A 20456-nucleotide genomic window follows, 5' to 3' on the forward strand; every position below is an offset into this window, starting at 1 on the left:
TTGCATATTAGTAATATGAACTAACCGAGTAGTACCTACCAGTTAAGATTCACACGTAATAGCTTAGTACGAAAAGATTTATTTTGATTTCAAAATTCATATATATTAAATATACATATAATTTCTGTAACATCCTCTATCGGGCCTAGATGTAAGATTACTAAAGTGCCCTTAAGTTGATGTTGTGTTATTGTATGCTTTTATTTTTAATTAATATTTACTATTAAATAATGATGTGGTTAGGACCAGTTTGTGACAAGGGTCACAGAACAGGTTTGTTTATCTAATTTGGACCTCGTTTGGGTTGCCAAATGATGTACGAAAGATATTAGATAACTGATAAATACCCGTGTGATGCACAGTGTGGGAATTAAACCCAATTAAATAACTATAGTGCTGCTTCTCTCCTCACTTTCCAGACTTTTCCACAAACACACACTAAACACCTCGTTCTTCACCTACACCAAACCCTAATCCTTAATTCTTGTTTTAGAGCTCAAATCGTTCATATCTTTGTGTTCTCTACGATTTACTGATTCTTTTAAGGTAAGGTTTGTATCATTTCGTGATTTAATCTTTGAGAAATTAAGAATTTCGTGTTAGTTTTCATAAAAGTGTAATTTGGGTCAAAATGGGTTGATTTAGTGTTGTTTGTGTCAAAAGCTTGTGAGTTTATGTTTTAAAATGATCAGTGTATCAGATTTGGTAAGTTATGAGGTTAAAAACGAGCTCTAGGTCGAGAATTGGTGAGTTTGGTGAGAAACCCATCACTTTGGCAGCTGCTGCAACAGATGAACTACCCTAGGCTGATGGTCGTTGACTCTCGACCGATGGTGTCTGACGATCGGCCGATGGACTAGACCCACGACCGATGGTGTGAGTCCTTCGACCAACGGTTGAAATTTTAACGATCGACCGATAGTGTAGTCCCTCGACCGATGGTGTAGTCACGATCGGCCGATAGTCTCTGACGATTGACCGATGGTCTTTGGTAGTGAAATATTTTACTAAGTGTTAATTTCTAGCCGTTATGCTGCCCGTTTTTATTTTGATGTCCAGGATGTAAATTTTGAAAGTACACAAGTGTTAAGCAAAAAAAATTTAGCGGACACTTTTTTTGAAAAAATTTTCTGTATTGTGTTATTTGATGATAATGGACAGTAACTAACTTGATTTGCCTTATGTTCAGGTGAAAAACATAAGGAAGCCGCTCAGTAGTAGATTATCTGAGCTGGTTGCTGGTATCTGGTGAGTGGGACTAACTGGAGAATATAATATATAGAAGCATGTTATATTATGATTGCCATGCTTGTTAGATATACTTATTGTTGTGGTTAGTTAGTTGTTGTGATGACTGCATGTTAGTTGATGCTTGTCTGCTGGAGCCCAGTGCGTCCCTATTATGTGGTAGCCTCGGTAGGAGAGATCAACCTGCGGGTTGGGTTCCTCTATGGTAGCCTAGACAGCCGTGGTGTATATATATGTGAATGAAGCATCCGTTGCATTGGATTATGTATATACATACGGTGGTAGAGGAACTTCTGGTAAGCCCTAGTCCGATCAGCTGGTGGTTAATGGTTTGGCCGAGCCGCCAGAGTCTCTGTAGACGGCACTTGGGTGATGTTTGTGTGTTAGACTATGTGACATGATTAGTATAACACTTGTGTATGCTATGGCCTGTAGTTAGTCTTACTCACTTAGCTTCGTGCTAATTTCCCTCCATCTCCTCCCTGCAGGTTATTAGCTTTTGTAGTGTCGCATTTTGGGGAGAAGACGGGCATGGCGATGTGATGTTTGACACGGTTAACTCTGATGTGGTCTTTTAGAACATGAACCATGTACTTTTGAAAAGAGAATGTATTTACGTCTTTTCCTGTTAATATGTAATTTGTTTTAATGACACGTGACATCGGTTTGTACAAATGTTGATATCGTATTTAATTAATATTATGCTTCCGCCACATATTTAAAAAAAAATTAGCAGTGTCACAAGTTGGTGTCAGAGCTTGGTTTGGCAGCATGTGCGTTGTGATATAAATGTCATGTTCCTAAACTTAGTAAAGTCGGGTCAAACATAACATGCTGGGGATGGGTTAAGTGAGTATTAAGACAGGTTATGTGTTAGTTGTTAGTACTAACAGAGTTTATACTAAGCCTTGATGTGAGTGTTGTGGTAGTGCAGTAATGGCAGAAAATGAAGCAAACGCTACTGGCCCTAATGTCCCTGGAACTGGTACCTTTCGAGCCCCTGATGAAGATGGGCATGTGTCATCGGAAGAGGAAACCTCACAAGAAGTAATAAACCTTCAAAGTCGATTATTAGAAGCTCAAGAGAAAATCAAAGAATTAGAACAAGAACAGGCGCAATGAAACCCTAATACCACTGCGTTGAACACAACCTTTCCTCCTAACTTTTATACTCAAGCTGGTGGCAGTTCTCAGTCAAAGTTTCCTCAAACCACCTATCAAAACCTCGCAATGCCATTTCCGTTTAACCAGGCATTTCCAAATCAAATGATATACCCATTTCAAATTCTTGAGACGAGAAAGAAGTGTACCTATAAACAGTTTCTAGACTGCAAACCTCCTGAGTACAGCGGTCACACAAACCCTACAGTGACACTCAATTGGTTAAGAGAAGTAGAGCGAGCGTTGGAAGCATGTTTTTGTGAGCCTGAATCTATGGTACTGTTTGCAAGTAGACTTCTCAAGGGTGAAGCAATGGAATGGTGGGATTCTATTACTGCATATTTACCCAAAGAACAGATCAGCCAGATTACCTGGGAACAATTTGCTGCTAAGGTTCGTGATCAGTATTGTTCTGAGTATGAAATGGATAGATTGAAAACTTAGTTTCTGAGTATGAAGATGATAGAAAGTATGAAGATTGATGAAGTTTTCAGAGTTTTCACCTCAAAGTTAAGGTTTGTTCAACAATGGGTACCGACTGAAAAGGATAAAATTCAACATTTCGTGCGGGTGATTAAGCCGGAGTACAGAACCGTTGTGAGATTTGCAACAACTTTGGTGCAGGCTCATGAGATGGCCAAGGTTACTGAAGGTGATGTAATGGCAGCGAAAAGAGAAAGTTCAAAAAGTGGATATTTTGGGGGGGAAATCAGAAAGCCAATCGGGTGGTCAGTCTGTTCAACAATCAAGTAAGCAATCAGGATATCGTGGTAAGAAGTCAGTTGGTTTAAACAGAAAAGTAAGTCTGGTATGAGTGGATCGGGTTCTAGTCAGTCTGGGTGGTGTAATGTTTGCAAGTCGACGCATGTCGGTCCGTGTTCTCCAATGACCAGAAGGTGTTTAAAATGTGGAGTGTTAGGTCATGAATCAACAGCTTGTTCTTTTAAGTCTAATATTTGTTGGAGTTACCATCAAAAGGGGCATAGATTTGCAAATTGTCCATCTGCATCAAGAGCCGGTTCTGGGGCAGGGGCAGGGGCGAGGTAAGTAACTTCTGGGGGATCTTCTGCTTCTACTGTCGGGCAGAAGAGAAAGAATCCTCCAACAGCATAGGCAAGGGCATTTCAGATGACGGTAGACGCTGCAACCGCTACCGATGACGTCATTACCGGTATGTTCTTAGTTAATTCCTTGCCAGCTCGTGTGTTATTTGATTCTGGAGCGAATCGATCTTTTATGTCCTTAGGCTTCTGTGATAAGTTGAAGTTGCCTGTTAGGATGTTAGATGAGCCTTTGGGAATAGAAGTAGCTGATGGTAAAATAGTTTCATGCACATCATCTGTGTCTGGAATTACCATTGAAATTGACGGCCATTCTTTTCCTTTAACCTATTTGTTGATGCCTATACCTAGCTTTGATTTAGTCATAGGCATGAGTTGGTTAAGAGCTAATAGGGCTAATATTAAGTGTGATAAGAATATGATTTATTTCCGTTTGGCCAATGGATCCCGAGTGATAGCTAGGGAGAGCGTAGTGGATTTAATTTCCCTATGGTTTCCCTAATGAAAACTCAGAAGGCGATATCGAAAGGGTGTGATTCGTTCTTAGCTTATGTGATTGATGTTAATAAAGAAAAGAAGCAGGTGACGGATATCCCCGTTGTGTCAGAATTTCCCGAAGTGTTTCCAGATGATCTACCAGGGTTACCTCCAGTACGTGAAGTAGAGTATAAAGTTGATTTGGTTCCAGATGCTACACCAGTTGTAAAAGCTCCTTACAGATTAGCTCCGTCAGAAATCCGAGAAATGATGTCTCGGATTTAGGAACTGTTAGATAAGGGGTTTATACCACCAAGTTCTTCACCGTGGGGTGCTCCTGTATTGTTTGTGAAGAAGAAAGATGGGTCGCTTAGAATGTGTATAGATTATCGTGACTTGAATAAGAGAAAAATAAAGAATAAATATCTGATACCGAGAATAGATGATTTGTTTGATCAGTTACAGGGTGCTTCCTACTTTTCAAAGATTGATTTACGTTCAGGGTATCATCAGGTACGTGTTGCAGAGAATGATATACCGAAAACAGCGTTCAGAACTAGATATGGCCATTATGAATTTCTAGGTATGCCATTCGGGTTAACAAACACACCGACAGTGTTTATGGATCTAATGATCAGAGTGTGTCGTCAGTATCTTGACAAGTTTGTGATTGTCTTCATAGATGATATCTTGATATATTCGTAAACTGAGAAAGATCATGCTACGCATCTGAGATTGGTGTTAGAACTTCTGAAACAGGAACAGTTGTACGCTAAGTTTTTTAAGTGTGAGTTTTGGTTGCGAGAAGTACAATTTCTGGGTCATGTGATTTGTGAACAGGGTATCAAAGTAGATCAGTCTAAGATAGAGGTTGTAATGAATTGGAACTCGCCAAAAACGCCGACAGAAATTAAGAGTTTTCTGGGTTTAGCAGGTTATTACCGTAGATTTATTAAAGACTTTTCTAAAATAGCAGGTCTGTTGAACAAGTTAACCAGAAAAGATGTAGCCTTTCGATGGACTGATGAACAAGAAAAGGCTTTTCAGACCCTTAAGCAGTTGTTATGTCAAGCACCGGTTTTAGCTTTACCAGAGGGAACTGAAGATTTTGTAGTTTACTGTGATATGTCATGCGCAGGTCTGGGTTGTGTTTTGATGCAAAGAAATAAAGTCATATCGTATGCTTCACGACAGTTGAAGAATCATGAACGAAACTACCCTACTCATGATTTAGAGTTAACTGCAGTTGTGTTTGCTTTGAAGCTTTAGAGACACTATTTGTATGGTACACATTGTGAAATCTATACAGATCATCAGAGTCTTCAATATATCTTTTCGCAGAAAGAATTAAATATGCGTCAACGTCGATGTTTAGAATTGATTAAAGACTACGATTGTGAGATTAAGTACCATCCAGGTAAAGCAAATGTGGTTGCAGATGCTCTGAGTCGCAAGAAAATAGCTGAAAACGTTAGATTCATGAGAATAGAGATAGTTTCGGACTTGATTGATCGATTGAAAACAGTTCAGTTAGTAGCTTTGAATGACGAAAACCTAAAGACTGAACAAAAGGCCAAAAGAAAATTTGACCTATGCAATGACTCTAGAGGATTAAAGACCTATAAAGATCGAATTTGAGTGCCTATGCTTGGAGATTTGAGGGATTTAATTCTTCCAGAAGAGCATAAATCTAGATTGTCGGTGCATTCGGGTAGTACAAAGATGTATAGAGACTTGAAAACGTTGTATTGGTAGCCGACAATGAAGACAGATGTTGCAGGTTTCGTTGAGAAGTGTCATATATGTGCGCAAGTTAAGGCAGAACATCAGAAACCATATGGATCTCTACGACAATTAGAAATTCCTCAATGGAAATGGGATCATATAACGATGGATTTTGTAACCAAGTTACCCCGAACCCAGAAAGGTCATGACATGATCTGGGTGATAGTGGATCGTCTGACAAAGAGTACTCACTTTTTAGCTACATGATAAACCTCTTCTCTAAGTGATTTGGCAGAGTTGTACTTAAAAGAGATAGTTAGTCGACATGGTGTACCGTTGTCTATAGTTTCCGATAGGGATACTAGATTTATGTCGAACTTCTGGAATAGTTTACAACAGAATCTGGGTACGCGTGTGAATCTTAGTACAGCTTATCACCCACAGACAGATGGTCAGAGTGAACGAACGATTCAGACGTTAGAAGACATGTTAAGAGCGTGTGTCTTAGAATATGGTGGTTCTTGGGATTCGCATCTTCCATTGATAGAGTTTGCTTACAACAATTGGTATCATTCAAGTATCGGCATGCCGCCGTATGAAATGTTGTATGGTCGCAAGTGCAGAACTCCTACGTTTTGATTAGAAGCAGGTGAGAAACAATTTGCAGGTCCCGAAATTGTTCAGATAACCACAGAAAAGGTCAAAATTGCACGTGAGAAGTTAAAAGCAGCTAGAGATAGACAAAAGATGTATGCTGATCCGCGCAGACATCCGGTAACATTTAATGTAGGTGATCATGTATACTTGAAAGTTTCGTCGTGGAAGGGAGTGATCAGATTTGGTAAACGTGGTAAACTAGCTCCGAGATTTATTGGACCATTTTCGATCATAGAAATTTTGAACGATTAGACTGTTGTTTTAGATCTTCCATCAGAGTTAGCAGGAATTCACAACACGTTCAATGTGTGTTATTTAAGGAAGTGTAAAGTAGACGACGAGAGTTTGATTCTTCCGCAGAAGGACTTGAAAGCGGATTTGAGCAAGAAACTAGTGGAAGAGCCAATTCGAATAGTGGACAAGAAGGTCACAAAGTTAAGAAAGAAACAGATTTCAATGGTGTTAGTGAAATGACGGCACAGTTTAGGTTCCAACCTGACGTGGAAAACCGAGGAGTTAATGAGAGCGCGCTATCCTTAGTTGTTTGACCTTGACCAGATTCCGAGGACGAAATCTTCTTAAGGGGGGTAGATTTGTAACATCCTCTATCGGGCCTAGATGTAAGATTACTAAAGTGCCCTTAAGTTGATGTTGTGTTATTATATGCTTTTATTTTTAATTAATATTTACTATTAAATAATGATGTGGTTAGGACCAGTTTGTGACAACGGTCACAGAACAGGTTTGTTTATCTAATTTGAATCTCGTTTGGGTTACCAAATGATGTACAAAAGATATCAGATAACTGATAAATACCCGTGTGATGCACAGTGTGGGAATTAAACCCAATTAAATAACTATAGTGTTGCTTCTCTCCTCACTTTCCAGACTTTTCCACAAACACACACTAAACACCTCGTTCTTCACCTACACCAAACCCTAATCCTTAATTCTTGTTTTAGAGCTCAAATCGTTCATATCTTTGTGTTCTCTACGATTTACTGATTCTTTTAAGGTAAGGTTTGTATCATTTCGCGATTTAATCTTTGAGAAATTAAGAATTTTGTGTTAGTTTTCATAAAAGTGTAATTTAGGTCAAAATGGGGTAATTTAGTGTTGTTTGTGTCAAAACCTTGTGGGTTTATGTTTTAAAATGATCAGTGTATCAGATTTGGTAAGTTTTGAGGTTAAAAACGAGCTCTAGGTCGAGAATTGGTGAGTTTGGTGAGAAACCCGTCACTTTGGCAGCTGCTGCAACAGATGAACTACCCTAGGCCGATGGTCGTTGACCCTCGACCGATGGTGTCTGACGATCGACCGATGGACTAGACCCACGACCGATGGTGTGAGTCCTTCGACCAACGGTTGAAATTTTAACGATCGACCGATAGTGTAGTCCCTCGACCGATGGTGTAGTGACGATCGGCTGATAGTCTCTGACGATCGACCGATGGTCTTTGGCAGTGAAATATTTTACTAAGTGTTGATTTCTAGTCGTTATGCTGCCCGTTTGTATTTTGATGTCCAGGATGTAAATTTTGAAAGTGTACAAGTGTTGAGCAAAAAAAATTTAGGGGACACTTTTTCTGACAAAAATTTTTGTATTGTGTTATTTGATGATAATGGACAGTAACGAACTTGATTTCCCTTATGTTCAAGTGAAAAAGATAAGGAAGCCGCTCAGTAGTAGATTATCTGAGCTGGTTGCTGGTATTTGGTGAGTGGGACTAACTGGAGAATATAATATATAGAAGCATGTTATATTATGATTGCCATGCTTGTTAGATATACTTATTGTTGTAGTTAGTTAGTTGTTGTGATGACTGCATGTTAGTTGATGCTTGTCTGCTGGAGCCCAGTGCTTCCCTATTGTGTGGTAGCCTCGGTAGGAGAGATCAACCTGCGGGTTGGGTTCCTCTATGGTAGCCTAGACAGCCGTGGTGTATATATATGTGAATGAAGCATCTGTTGCGTGTGGATTATGTATATACATTCGGTGGTAGAGGAACTTCTGGTAAGCCCCAGTCCGATCAGCTGGTGGTTAATGGTTTGGCCGAGCCGCCAGAGTCTCTGTAGACGGCACTTGGGTGATGTTTGTGTGTTAGACTATGTGACATGATTAGTATAACACTTGTGTATGCTATGACCTGTAGTTAGTCGTACTCACTTAGCTTCGTGCTAATTCCCCTCCATCTCCTCCCTGCAGGTTATTAGCTTTTGTAGTGTCGCATTTTGGGGAGAATACGGGCATGGCGATGTTATGTTTGATAGGGTTAACTCTGATGTGGTCTTTTAGAACATGAACCGTGTACTTTTGAAAAGAGAATGTATTTACATCTTTTCCTGTTAATACGTAATTTTTTTTAATGACACGTGACATCGGTTTGTACAAATGTTGATATCGTATTTAATTAATATTATGCTTCCGCCACGTATTTAAAAAAAAAAAAATTTTAGCGGTGTCACAATTTCTTTAGGGGAAATGAGTTAATACTTCATCGGTTATTGTTGCTGGTATTTCTTGGTAACTACGGTGCGTATGACGTTGATGCTCGTGGAACAGATTGTGAAGTTGAGGTTTGCGATGTGGTTGTTGTTGGTGGTGGTAATGGTACTGTTGGTGTTGTTGTCGGTGGTACTGTTGATGCCGGTGATGCTGCTGGTGCTTGTAACCTTTGCACCATATTCTCCAAAGCCACTACCCGAGCACGAAGCTCGTTGACTTCTTCTATTACACTGGGATGATTGTTGGTTCGGACGAGCGGATGAATAAGATTCAGAATTTGAGATAGTATATTATCGTGACGAGATACTCTGGAAATGAGAGAGAAAATGGTGTCTCGAACAGGTTCGCCGGTAAGTGCTTCAGGTTCTTCGCAAAGAGGGAAATGTGGTGGATGGAATGGATCACCTTCTTCTTGTCTCCAATGACTAAGTAGGCTACGAACCCATCCCCAATTCATCCAGAATAGGTGATGGCTGAGTAGTTGATCCATTTTGGTTACACTGTCTTCGGAGTTCAGGTGAATATCCATATCGGAATAGCTGTCGGAGTTTAAGGAATTTGAACTAGATACGGGATCCATCTTGTATAATTAAGGAGATGATTTTTGATATGAAATAGATTATAGAATTTAGATTGGTACTCTTCAATACATAATTTACATATGTATATATAATACCAAAATTCCATAAATCACGGAGGAATTTTCGGAAGATGTCAGGAAAAGTTTACAGTAACAGATATGCTAAGATATGAATTAGCAGATACGCTAAGATATAAATTTTGTCTATACACTATTCATGCAATAACTGCAGGCAAACGTATCTATACTTAAGAATGATAAACATGTAATTTCTGACAAGAAATGATAAGCAAAACTTAGTAAAAACAGATACGGTCATAGTCCAGACTCACTAATGCATCCTAACAATTACCAGTTAAACACACTAATGCAAATTCTGGTTCCCTATGACCTCAAGCTCTGATACCAACTGTGACGATCCGTCCAAATCCCTTTGGACGTATACATCATTCATTGATTTCACAGTGAGGTACTGACCTCTACATGATACGTTTTGTAGACATTGCATTCTTTTGAAAATGGCATACCATAATTGAATATCATATTCCAAGGTTTTTGACGTTTGATGATTTCTACATATAGACAATCACCGTAATTAATAGTTTACAATACTACATCTGTTGATAATGCAGTCAAAATAAGATACATGGTGATAATTTTGTGAATGCAACGTTTTCTTGAATAAAGCATGTATGACTCCATGCACATAGCTTGTATAACAGATAAGCAAACAGCGAAAGACTTTTAGGAACCTGAGAATAAACATGTTTACAAGTGTCAACACAAAGGTTGGTGAGTTCATAGTTTTAATGTTTCGCATAATCTGTATATAAAGGTGGATCACAAGATTCCAGTTGTTTCATCCAGAAACGTTTATCAAAATATTCTACAAGATTGAGCACCCTGGTAACTAAACTTTAACGTATATATAATAAGTACCCCTGTTTTAACATACATGCAACCAACAAGTACAATACACGCAAACTAACGTGTACTAACCTCAAATAGCATACGTCTGTTTTATAGTTCAGGCTAGGGTTTCTATACCTGGAACAGACAGGGATGTCAAGCCCTATGGATCCATATACAACTATTCGCGCCCACCAGTTCTTATAACCGACAACTACTAGTTACCAAGCTAAGAGATTTTCGGTTCAAACTCGGTGTAGAATTTAGTATGTACTTGTGTCCATTGTTTTTAAAATAAAGTGCATGTATTCTCAGCCCAAAAATATAGATTGCAAAAGCAATTAAAAAGGGAGCAAATGAAACTCACCTTAGCAGCACATAAATTCATTCATCGAAATGTGACCGAAACTCAGAATGCGAAATAATCGTAGATCTCAACCTAGAGAACATACGTTGGTCAATACATGTCTAACAAGCTAGGTTGGGTCATAGTGTATCACAATCCTAATGCTCGAGACCGACATGCAGAAGTTAACAAAAGTCATCTCAAAAGTCAACCTGACCCAATATGATCTTTAAATCTATACATGTTTATTAACATAGTATAAGTCTTGATAATTGAACGAATTTATAGTTTATCAAACTCAAAATATTATTTATTTCTGGAGCTATATTATACTTGAATTATAATGCAATCGAACATGATTTTCATATAGTTTTCCAATACTTGAAAATCAGATTATAGTGTTTATAAAGCTTTAAAACATGATAAGACAGTCAACTTTGACAATTGTTCAATAAGACGAGACGTGTCTTATATAGAAATTCATTTACTCGATTAGTAATATTTGAAAATCCAATTTATCAATCTTATAAACAAGTTGTTTAAATATCAATTGCAGATTCAAAAGCAATTTCAATTAATGTTAATTATAATTCAGTTGTCCATAACTTTTATTCCGTTTCTCGAAAACACACGATTTCTAAATGAAAAGTTATTAATTTTTCGACAGCTTTCCAACGACACACATATCATATAACTTACATCAATAACATATGTATCAAATTCGTGATTCATCATAAACTATCTAACGATAAAATTAAAGTATACAAGTATGCATAAACATATATACTCGAGCACTAGACAGGGATACACTATTAATATATAAAAGATAAGATATGAGTTCTCACGTATCAATATTGAGATTCAATATTGCAGGAAAGTACGTAGACGTGACGGAGACGATAAACACTAGATTGACCTCACGAGCTATACTCTGAACCATACCCATAACCTCCATTGCTATAACCCATAATTTTCTTAGCTCTAACCCGTTTGAAAACTCGTTTTGAAAGCACTCGAGCAAAACCCCGTCGTAGTATTTTATGTAATAATAATAATAATACTAATACTAATAATAATAAGATTAATCATAATATTAATCTTAATAATAATATAAATAATAATATAATTAATAATAATATAAATAATAGAGGAGTAATATATCGGTGGATGTGTATGTGTGTGTTACAAACCGAAATCGATTGAATTTATAGGACCTGACATGCCCCAGCATTCCATGCGATCATGTAAAGTATTATACCTAATACTTTGTTAACGTTTTCAAGTTATAATATATATATATATATATATATATATATATATATATATATATATATATATATATATATATATATATATATATATATATATATATTCCAATCCAATTATAATGGTTCGTCAGGGTTTGATCAAGTTTAAACGAATGTATGAACATAGTTTAAAATTTTTGAGATTCAACATTACAGACTTTGCTTATCGTGTCGGAAACATATAAAGATTAAAGTTTAAATTTGGTCGGAAATTTTCGGGTTGTCACAAAAAAACTTTCCACTCTCTCTCACTATATCTCCAATTTTTACTCCTCTAAATTTGTCATAAAGAATCAACAATCTAACCCATCTGCCTACAAACATGGCTGTTTTTGCACTTTCCATTGTGATTCTCTTGGCCATAACCGGTTATTCAAGTACAGTTTTTTTCTTTCAAATTTGTTTTTTCTATTTTACTTTGTCTTAAATGGGTATTTTAACCCAAATACAGTTAAAGATCACTGTAATTATGCTTTCAACAACTATTATCAAAGGAAGGGTCAAATCAAGGAAGCTGTGATTTTTCAGGCACAGTTACAGTTAGTCAAACAGCCCCAGCTGGTATGTCTTCAAACCAACTATTTGAGCAACACTGCTTTATTCACTTATACTTCATGCATTAAAAATTGTACACTATGGAGTAACTAACACACCAAATATGAGGACTAATGAATATAAATGTTTTATTTAACAGGAGGACTAATGAAATTAGAGTTTACAAATATGAGGAATTAAAGATGTAAATATTTAGAAGGTGACCTAGAAGGTAACATGTTATTACAGGTTGAATACATACAATAGGAGAAAATACAAAGTTGAATGCATACAATAGGACTTTTGAAATTTGAATGTATACAATAAGATTTTGATGAAAGTTCAATGCATTTTAGTGTCATTTTCCCTATTTTATTTTGTTATTTCTTTGAAAAACACACTGAACCCAAACACCTTTACTTAAATTATCCTTGTTTCCCATTTTTCCTATTTTCATTCAATGAAACAAGAACCCAGGGGCTAATTGACTTAATTTACTAACAAACACACATGCGCAGACATCAACACACCCTTTTTCATTCTTACTTCCTTTTCTATTCTTGGAAATTTAAAGGGGTTAGAACCAAATTACCCCTTTTACTCTTGTTCTTATTTCATATATATATTTATATATATATATATATATATATATATATATATATATATATATATATATATATATATATATATATATATATACAAATAGATATACATTTGGTGGTTTGATTTTGAAGTTAAATTAAGTATGAGATTGGTGTCTAGTTGTTTCACATAATCAAACCAATAATACCGTATGAATTATATAATTGCTATTACTTGAATTATAATTTATAGATTTAAGCTTTGTTAATAATAGTTTTATAAGTTAGCAAAACTTGAATATATGCTTAGATTCTTGATTGTCTTATAACTTAGATATGATGTATACATGATCTTGTATGTTTGATTTGGCATAAACATGTACAAAAGGGTGATTTAATGAGCTTTAAGGGTTTTGTATAAAATAGGAGTAAATGTTGAAATTTTGAGAATATGTGTCTAGTAGTCAAAATTGTTGATTCTTATAATTTGTATATGTTATCTATATTGATTATGTATGATTGTTTTGATTAAGGTGCGCGAAATTATGATCCTAAGGGTTTGAACCCATTTTAACTGCTGCTATTCCTGATGAACTATAATCGTACGGATGTAAACTAGAACCGTACGGATGTACAGTTCGATTCATACATAAGTGTAACCTGAAACTGTACGGATGTATGCCTATATCCGTATGGAGCCAATTGTAACCGTACAGATAGAACCTAGAACAGTACGGATGTATTTAGCGGTGTGGTTTGACTGTTTTGTTGTTTATCACTTATAAATGTTGTCAAACTGTTATATAATAGCATATGATTCGGATATGTATACTGACTTGGAATATGATGTTCCCAGGTGATAAAGGCAGAGGTGAAGACTCAGTAATATTAAACCTCTGAGTTTGCTGATAATCGGTGAGTGTGACTATCTTACCTGTTATATGTATGTAGTAGCGGGTTATGCTACTGTTGTCCTGCCATGTTATACCTGACTAGTTAGCATATGCTGCTTATGCTTCTGTGATGATTATGTGCAGTTGGGTATTATCAGCTATGATGTCTAGTCGGTAATCAGCTTTGGGTATAAAGCTGAGCATAAGGTCAACCTTGCTGTCAGGTTGGGTTCAAGAGTTACTATTCTTGTAGTATAGTTTGAATGACGCATCCCCTGCGTCCGGATTACTATGCGAGGGAGACAGTAATAGGAACTTTCGGTAAACTCTAGCCCGATCAGCTAGTAGTTAATAGCCCGTACAAGCCGCCGAGCCTAGTGTTACCGTTTGGATTTGGTTATTTGTTGTTATGCAATTGTACTTATCTTGATGCTAGATACCTATATCCGTTGGGATGTTTCCATTCACTTAGCCTTGTGCTAATCCCCCACATTTCCTCCCCTGCAGGTTTAGTGTTGCATGCTACTGGGATGGTTGAAGCAAGGTTACGTTTGACACTATCAACTCGGATGTTTTGTAATATAAATTGGTGAAGGATTTTAAGTAAGGTCCTAGGTAATTAAGAGTCTTTAATATTTAATAAGAAGTTAAAGTACTTCCGATGTGTATTAAAAAAATAGGGTCTTACAACATATACAATACCAATCTCGTTTTTAGTGTTTTTATGGTAGGATGCATTGACATAAACAATTTGCGAGATTTATGAAAACAATTTACACCGAGATCACTTTCATCATGTATACAATCACTTAATTCCTAAAATGCATTAAATGAAAAAGGTGTAAAGTCACCTTCAAAATGAAGTAAAGTCTTCCGCTAAGAAACTTATGTCTGACCAAGGTCAAAATTCGATATCCATAACAGCCGAAGGGTAGCTGAAAAATCTTTAATAGGCTTCTTGCGTATCGGCTGGAAGTCCTCTTGTGCATCAATATCAAACAGTATCTAAAGGTCTTGATGAGCAATATCATGAAATTGCTTTATCTTGTCCAATGGGGGGCATCTTGATGATCAAGATTCATCAGATCCCCAGATCGATGATATCGATAAAGATCACAAGCTGACATGATTGACGAGTTAACATGATCATGAAACAACGAGTTGAAGAGTTCAATCTCATGAATCTCTAATGATATCCAGCAGTTGTTAACATTTTGGTTAGATAACAAACCAATACGAAGACCAACAAAGCTAAGGACCGTCCTCACTATTTCTCCTAACAGGGATAGTGTATGCGTCCGACAACTTTACCCAAATATTTATGTGTGTCATGAGACATCGTCTTAATAGTTTCTTGTTCATCGCTTCTCTTTTCACCCGAAGGGTAGTTTACCAAACTGGACAAGTAAACTAGTTGTGTCGCAGTTCAATGCCAGAACTAGCTCTGGATGACACAATACCTTACACAAATTTTCTGTGTCTTGACCATCTTGCCTCTTTTAACCTGAGGTGATTTTGTTAGGGTTTGTCCATAACAGTCCATCGGTCATAAATTTAAAGTGCGAGTGTCCTCGTCAAATTATCCTTATATCCAAAGTCAAATATTCCAACTAATTGGGGACTTAAACTGTAACAAGGTTTTAATACTTTGTTTAATAATTACACAAGGATATCGACTGCGTGTAATCCAAGGTTTAATACTTTGTTAACAATTACACCAAGTGTCCTTGTACATAATTTCACCCATGTTTGAATAATTCCATAGACTATTAATCCATTCCCGTGTCCGGTTAAATGAACGATTATTCGTACATATAAATATCCCGCTCATCGTGTCCGATCGAGTGTATATGGTTATTTATAGGGACGTCCAATTGTAAATCTTTATATTAAAATTAACAAACTATCATTTAGTTAAACAAATATAAAGCCCATTAATAGCCCATAGTCTAATTTCCACAAGTGTCGTTCTTTTGTCCAAACCCCAATTATGGTACAAAGCCCAATTACCCAATTTTAATATTTTTAGCCCAACATCATGATTACTTCGTCTTAAATAAGCATAATAATAACTTAATTACGAGACATTAATTTAAAAAGGAGAACATAGCTTACATTGATTATTTATCGCGTAGTGTTACACGGACAGAGCTCCGACTTTAAAACCCGTAAAATAACCTTTGCATAACCCAAAACTAATCTAATATAAAACTAACCTATATTATATATATATATATATATATATATATATATATATATATATATATATATATATATATATATATATATATATATATATATATATTATACTAAACAGAGGGAGTAATATATATTTTTTTCTGTATAAATTCGTTGTCCAAACTTGCAATTTATAGGAATGTGGCCAGAAAAAGTAGGCCATGCGATCGCATGAGATTTGTGCTTCCAGGCCATGCGATCGCATGGCCAGCTGGATCCAGCCACATTTGCTTGTTTTCTTCTTTGTCGACATAATATATAAATATATATAATATATATATAATTTATATAATTATATATATATTATATTATATTCTTGTGCATAGTAAACTTGTAATTTTTGGTCTGTTGCGTCGGGCGTTGATAGTTGACTCTGGTCCCGGTTCCGGATATTCGAACGTCCTTTCGTATAATTTAATATCTTGTACTTTGCGTTCCGAAACTTATACTCTTGTCATTTTTAGACGTTTCTTATCAATAATTTGAACCACTTGGATTGTATCTTGTACATTTGAGTTTTTTGGTCATTTGCGTCTTCAAATCGTCGTTTTCGCCTTTTGTCTTCGCACTTATTTAATATAAACGATTACAACTTAAAATAGGACAATTATAACTAAATAATTTACATATTGGGAGGATATTGCTACTAAATATATGTTCATTTGGAGCACTATCACACTGTGTCGCTTGTCATTACACCATGATGAGTTGTGGATGACACATTTCACTACCCTATTCCTTTATGATTTGCATCCTATTTCAAGTCACAGAAATAGTTTTTTTAGCACATCATAATTGCCATGTGTCACATTCCTAGACAACAGGGAAATACTGTGAATGACACACCAACACTTACCCACATTTTCTTTTATTTTACGCATCCTATCCTAGGTCACAAGAATAGCTTTGTTGGAGAAAAATAATTGCACTGTGCTATTATCCTAAAACACAAGGATTAGCTGTGGATGGCACATTCCTTACAACTTGTTATGTTTCCTTGCTTCAATGGTTCTTGTCATCGTATCAACATTTTCTTCATGATGTATTCACTTCACAAACACATCATGAGGGGGGAGAAAACGTAAATTTGATACTCACATTCGAGAAGATATTTCATGGTGACAAAGTTTTCCTCAATCAACTCAAGATCTTCAACAAATCAGTGAAAACCAAGCCTACAAATCAAGCTTTCGAACCAACTCTTTGAAGATCAAATCAAGTCAATAAACACTCAAAGAAACAAACTAATGTTCAATTGGTGGTGGGGGGGGGGGGGGGAGGAGCAAGAGATTGTGCATCAATCTAAGGGGAGCAAGAGAAGATTACACAACTAAAACTTCTTCATCATTAATATTTCTCTCTCATCAACAAATCATGTCAACTCATTTACTCAACAACATTTCAAGACAATCAAGAGATAATCAAAGATAAAGAGAATCTCCAAAAGAAGAAGATTCTCAACAAGTCATCAACATGACACGAATCAACCTAACCATGAGATCAACAAAGACAAGAACTTCCAAAAGAAGAAGTTTTCAAAAAGTTCAACAACACCTTAACTACAGGATTTATCATCACCAAAGCTTCAAAGATTATGAGATTCTCTAAAAGAAGAAATCTCAACATTTCAAGCCTTCAACTCAACATCATTAACAAGTCTTCCTCAAAAGATCAAAGACAATAGATGTGTAACGGCAATTCACATGTAAGTGAAAAATGTTAGGACTTATTTTGTAGATGTAATTTGTATATGTTAAAGCGAGTATAAATACTCCCTTAGCTTAGGAATTAAGCTCTAAGCCTTCATTCCACACCTCACCATCACACTTTCAAACATACACACACACACACTTAAGCACATGCTCTCTAAACCTCACTTGTAATCACCTCACCTTATCAATTGTAACATACAACGATTTACATATTCATATTCATAGTTTCAGATTCATTACAACTACTGTTTTACATTCATCTTTCATCGTAGCATCATCATCACAACCTCGTTGATGACGTGCGTAGCCCATCAAGACTTTTTCTTGGGCTTATACTTGGGCCTGGCTTATAAAAGCCTATGAGTCCCCTAAAACCCTAACTACTCCCTATAAATAGAGGGGTCACCCTCCTCATTTCTCATCTTATATTCTCTCTCTATCCTATCTTCATCTCACACTCTCTCTCTCCAACAACACTCCACTAAGTCTCTTGTCTAGGTATTTTCCTTTTTTCTTGACTTAATAATGTCAAATCAAGTACAAATATTGAGCACAACCTTTAGGTTCTTCCTTGTTATGAATACACGCTATGGACGCTCGATGTACCTATCACGAACAAGCTTTTCCTATGATGGTGCCATTACCAAAACTATTATTTTAATTCTTGAACGGAGCTCCGGATATGCCTCCAGTCTTCGTAAATAATGTGTAATAAATATTATGATAAGTTGTTGCGGAAACTGCGATATGCCTTGTTGCTGCTCAACTCAGTCACAATGCGCTCAACCGCATTAATGTACAGTTTAACGGCTGCGTACATTTTCTGTTACGCACAAGCGACATAAGTTCATGGTGCCTACAACTTAAAGTTTATACAGTACAAATACGCATCGACAAAATGGCTTACAATTGTCATGTGCTATATATTATGTACTATAAAAAGGCTTAATAGATTTATTAATGATCCACGCAAACCCATGGTGCTCCACATAAATCCATGATAACGAAAGCGCGCATTTAAGTCGCATAGTCAGTTTCTCGTAAGAGTAAAAGCATGTTTACACATAGCCCTTGTAGTGTGATGTTAATTTGATACTTGGTTTCAACATCACTAAAACGCTTTTAGTAGTATTATGAATATGAATATACCCAGTTGCATGGATTAGTTTCCTATAGATGCGGGAAACCACACACTAGCAATTATGGTACAACCGACAATAGTACAATAAGATTCTGTGAAAAGGTACCACCCCTGCACGATGTTGTCCTTTTCTCAGAGTTACAGTTGGAGCATTGCAGCATCGCCCTTTACATCAGGATCACAAATAGAATAGTACAATATCATCCTTTCCGCCAGGCTTACAGATGGAATAGAATGATGTTGTCCTTTTCTTTGGACTACTTCATCCTATCCTTTAACAAAGACACCAACTCCAAAGGCATAGGCACTAATCTCAACCTAGTGGAGGAGCACAGAAAAATGATTGCGATACACGAAACCACTAACAAACCCAACGCGCATTAGCGCATACGCGCAATGCTTAATGCATCAACACATGCTCGCGAGCACATGCTCAGCAGCTCAAAGGTTTGTACCACTAACTCGAAAACAAACCACTTCTATACTTTGCAGTGAACGGGTATGTATCCATTGCTATTTACTTGTTTATTTTTATTTTTCATGCTTCGCAAGATATGATTTATAAAATGCTATCATGCAACGTGCGCATTTAATCAGTTTAATTTCATCTCTACTACAACAATTAATTTCCAAGCGCATGGCGCACTATCAATATTTTGAATGTACTCTCGGTATTTTTTTTACATGATATATGCATATGATTTGTATGGTCTGCGCATGTGAATGTACACTTCTTGAGACATTACTTGTCTAACTTGCATGATTCCCATAAATTTAGTTTGACTAACACTGCATGTCAATTAGTATCTTCGAACAAAATTTGAATCGTTACAATTACTTATAAGTAAACTGAAAAGATGGACATTATGTGTATACAATGTGTTATGTAGTATTTGCGAGCTTATTATCGCTACATGAGTATCTTTATTGTTGTTTATAATTTGATGAGTTCACATATGCCAAACCGCTTTTGTGTGATTAATTACTGTATAGAATGCCTTTCTTTGGTAAATTTAGCATTTCACGAATCTTGTATACACATGACTACATCTATCACGGGCATTAAAGTCACATTGTGCTTAACCGTTCAATGCGCATAGTTTAATGGACGCGTATTGTGTGTGACAAACGCTTAAAACTTCCGGCATTCGTCGTCGACGATCTCAACTGGCGCAATAAACCAAGCCAATGGGGTCGAGGACACTGGTAAAGTGGGCCCCAATTGGGATGGTCCTTACAAAGTCATTGGAGTCAGTAACATCGGATCCTATAAACTACCGGGTCTTACAGAAAAATTGCTAAAACGCACCTGACGCGAGAACGCGCTCAATGTATGTTATCTGTAAATTAGCAAGTAGAAGAACTGATCATTCGGATATT

The sequence above is a fragment of the Rutidosis leptorrhynchoides genome, chromosome 11 (assembly GCF_046630445.1).
Source record: "Rutidosis leptorrhynchoides isolate AG116_Rl617_1_P2 chromosome 11, CSIRO_AGI_Rlap_v1, whole genome shotgun sequence".
In the NCBI taxonomy this organism is placed as follows: domain Eukaryota; kingdom Viridiplantae; phylum Streptophyta; class Magnoliopsida; order Asterales; family Asteraceae; genus Rutidosis; species Rutidosis leptorrhynchoides.